Source organism: Nicotiana tabacum, chromosome 13 (assembly GCF_000715075.1).
Source record: "Nicotiana tabacum cultivar K326 chromosome 13, ASM71507v2, whole genome shotgun sequence".
Taxonomy (NCBI): domain Eukaryota; kingdom Viridiplantae; phylum Streptophyta; class Magnoliopsida; order Solanales; family Solanaceae; genus Nicotiana; species Nicotiana tabacum.
Window position 1 is genome coordinate 66,922,286 of NC_134092.1, and position 4,409 is coordinate 66,926,694.

The 4,409-nt window shown below is 33.6% G+C and overlaps 1 long non-coding RNA gene across 1 annotated transcript; it reads right to left on the reverse strand.

Moving 5' to 3' along the window:
* Positions 1–381: 381 nt before the first annotated feature.
* LOC107819952 (uncharacterized) lies at positions 382–3,913 on the reverse strand. Its single transcript, XR_001655817.2, has 5 exons — positions 3,703–3,913; positions 3,066–3,190; positions 2,128–2,238; positions 1,866–2,055; positions 382–815 (listed from the first exon to the last, which is right to left on the reverse strand). It is a non-coding gene; the product is annotated as an uncharacterized LOC107819952 (long non-coding RNA).
* Between the last annotated feature and the right edge of the window lie 496 nt (positions 3,914–4,409).

Sequence of the window (4,409 nt, forward strand, 5' to 3'; positions counted from 1 at the left end):
GTATATTATAAAATAATATAATATCAATAATGTCAATACCGACGGATGTCCATCGGTAAATTAAAAATAAAAATTTATTATTACCGACCATCGGTATATTTAGAATTTTAATTTAGTAATTTAAAAATTAAAAATATGAATAAATTCATTTCAGATGAATATACGTCGGTATGTTCAACAAAATTTGAAAGATTGTTTTAAATCTACCGACAGACTCCCTTGGTATGTATGAATTCTGGATTGACAAATAAACATTTTTTTCGACAGACTCTGTCGTAAGACCCTCAGTAAATCTGGTATATTTTTGACAGGCAGTACTTATTTTTTGCCGCACCACCTGCCAGCCAGAATATTACAATAGAAACAGAAATGCAACCACAATAAAACACAAATTAATAACAATAAAACTTAATAAACTATCCAAACATCCAAATTATCCCATCAAACATCAAAACTATCCAACCAAACTTCAAAATGTAATATTCAAAGTAAACATCCAACTAAACAATAATCCAACCAAACATAAAATCACTCCTCATCTTCGGATTCCCCCTCATCTTTATCATTTATATTGTTTCCATCACTTTCATCCTCTTCATAAATGTGGCTTTTTGGCGGAGAACGAAACAAGCCGATTAAGTGGTTCACTTGAGCCTTGAGGGACTCGATGTCGTTCCTAAGTGCAGTCCTAATCTTCTCTTCATGCTTTCTTTTTTCTCGTTAATCCGCATAATTCCTAGAAAGTTGTTGAATCGTTCGCCGCATCTCCTCAGGTCCTCACTTTGCCCGGTGGCGGATGTCACAAATATAGTTTTCTATACAACATGAAAACATTATTCCACAACTATACACTTTATATAGTAAAACATTTGCTTCATATATGTTCTCAAACTTTAGTGAAATGCAGGTAAGCTTTGCCGGTAGTAATATATAAAATTGTACTAGTATATTTCAAACTTTTCATGTTTCTTGAAGGAGGAAATATAAATTACATTACCAATCCGATTACTTTAGCCATTTGGTTGGATTTTTTTGTTATACGGGTTCTGTCTCATTTCTTTGGCCACTTTTTAAAAAAATCTTTTTACAGATCCAAAACTTGTTCTACTACTTCAAATGTCTAGTTTTATTCTCTATATGAACAATTTGCAATAGGGCAATAATTAAAAATACATTAGAATCTTCCCCTCTTCAATGCATACCCCTAAACAGTGTTTCTGGTTTATGGCCTTCCCTCAAAAGAAGAAACAGCCTTTTCTCTAAACTTAATATGCTTGAAAATATACTGTTTTGTTCTCTTAAATTACACCCAAAAAGACAGAAACAACTATCCAAGGTGTAAAGTTGACATCACTCTTTAAAACAAGTTTAAGTTCACCTACATTCTCAGTTTGCTTATTGCTAAAAAAAACCAAAAATTCATTCAGACAAGCAATTAAAAATAGTGCAACACCAGCCAAGTAATGAATATAACAACAGATAATTATGACTTCTCCAAAGAAAATGCAAACAAAGATAAGAGAGAAATTCGTGCAGGTGTTCAATGGGAGGAGTCAATTTTTACTCTATTCATTTCTTATTATAAGATTAATAAAAAAGAGATTCAAATAGTCCCTTTGTCATACAGCTTATAGAGAATCAAACTCCTTTTCTATAGAATGGTTAGTACAGTGTACTATGGCTTATAGACTTTTCCACAACTATGCACTTTATATAGTAAAACATTTGCTTCATAAATGTTCTCAAACATTGGTGAAAGGCATGTAATCTTTGCCAGAAAGAAGATTGGCAGTGTCATATCCCCAAAGGCAGCCTCCGAAATACAGCTAACAAAAAGAAGAGCTTATTAACAAAAAAGTATATACCTTGTAGTCCACACTCGAGGCGATGATAATTGCGCTCGGAGGAAAGGCCGTATGCTCTACCGTTATACACGCCTCCAACCACGTTCAACCAAAATGGGAGAGTTTCTTCCTCCGGTGGCATGATTGGCTGGCCTTGCTCATCGGTCGGTTGACTTCTAGCGAGCTCTTCCAATGCTTGTTTATACCGATTCTACATTAAAAGTGAAATTTAGTAAATAAACAAATCATTATAAAAGAAATTTTAAGTTAATCTTGATCTTACATAAGCCTCCTCAGCCCGTGGCTCAACCCAAGCTTCTTCCCCGACTTTGCTTTTTGTGTGGGTCTTCTTCCAAACCACATCACATTTTGCGAGTCTCTTAAGAGCAGCTTCCTGCAAATGAAACAAAAAGAGTTAATAAGTTCAAGTAATGTTAGAAAAAGTCAAGACTGAGATCTTTAAATAATTACCAATCTCCTCTTAGCAGTCCCCGTGACTAGATTACATAACCATTTCATGTAATCTAGGATCTTGACTACTTTCACCAATATCCAAATTATGATTGTAAATATTACCATCACTACCCTCAGTCTCTCCATGACTAGTCCACACATAGTAATTATCCATAAAGCCCTTACTATATAGATCAGTCTTAACATCCTCTAGTTTCAACCACTTTCTACACTTGCATTTCGCACAAGGGCACCTAATCACCCCCTTATTTTGGCTAAATGACTTAGCATGATTAATAAACTCATCAACACCTTGTACAAATTCATCTCTTAAACCCCGCCGATTAGGAAGATTCCTATCGTACATCCACATACGATGTTCCATCTACATATACAAACAACAAATTTATTATTCTTACTCATTTAATATTATAACAATTACAACAGAAACTCCTATACGAGACAAATCATGTCCAAGAATTATATCAATAGCGTAGGCCATTTGATTTTCTAAAAACCCCATGTGCCTTTAAATAAAGCTTCTCTCTTATTTACTTTCTACGAAATAACATAAGGAAATTCACACAGTCATACATATCTTCAACAGAAAATGTCCACTGAAAAAATTAAAAGGCTTTTACTGCAGAATCTTTTCTTCATTATGTAATATATGACTACTTTTTTCAGTCAATGAGAGGTGCATCATATGAATGGTTAATAAGTGTATCAGTGGAGAGGGAGTGAGAGCAAGAGAGAATAGTTGGGTACCTCAAATAATGTTAGATCACTACCGCCAGTTATATTCCACACAATTCCAGTAGCCCTCTCTATGCCAATATCCAGTAAAGGAGATTGAATGGCGTTCAATGCTGCATCTCTGGCTATGGTCTTTCCTGTAACGTCAACGAACAATATCATTTCTCTTCTTGACTAGTTAGTACCAGCATCAACAGATCAATCCATATAAAAAACATATCTTGCTAGCAGAAATAGCCTCACCACTAAATACAACTAATTGGGAGATACAGAAAATGTGTATAGCTTCAACTTTCCGCAAGAGAAAAACCCAGAAGTAAGAAAGTTTCCAGCAAGAAATGGAACATCAATCACTATTATTAGCAAGCTATGCTTAAAAAACAAACAGAAAGAAAGCTTAAATCTGCACCAAATAGCATCCAATAATAGGAGGATACTCATAGAAACATGTCAGATGTGTTCAGTTCCAATAACTTTTATTTTTCCGTTTTACCTAACGGGAACATCACTAGATGAAAATCTAAAATTGGGACGACAATCCAAAATGCAACCATTGAAAGAAGCAGCAATAACCTAAACAAAATTGGGACGAAAATCTAAAAGAAGCAGCAACAATCGAAATAAAATTGGGAGATAAAAGAAAAATTACCTGTCCCTCGGGCTGGTCGTCACTGGGGAGCGGAGGAAGAGTGAGACGATGGCTGGCCGGAAGGAGGAAGAGAGAGACAATGACTGGTCGGAAGGAGGAACAGAGAGACGATGGCTGAGGGTTGGTCGCCGTTAGAGGGAGGAGAAGAGAAAGAAGAGGGCAAAAGAAAATTGACTAAGGTTAGGGTTTCTTTATTGTATTTCTGCTAATTATCCAATGTGCACGTTTTATTCAAGCTAATATATCAATTACTTATAAGTATTATTATAGAAAATATCAAATTGACAAATAATTAAATTCCAACTAACAAATTACTATTAATCAATGAAAATCAAACTAATATTTTACAAAAACCTAACATATAATTGTATAATATAATTCTGCTTAGTGTAATATTTCACAAAAATTCATTAATATAATTCCCAAATTTAGTTTGTGTAATTTTCAAAATTAGCTAATTAATTATTAATATTAATTAGCGATACCACTAATATATTTTTACTTACTTTAGTTACAATTTAAGATAATTAAATAATCACTAAGATTTACCATTAATAAACTTCAACTTATTGTATAGTTAACAATGTATAGGCTAGTAAATCACTAACATTACTTAAGTATATATCCTTAGTACGTACACTTCTACCTAGTGTAAATATCAATATCTATAAGCTAATTGTAACTATTACACTTCTATACTTAATGTA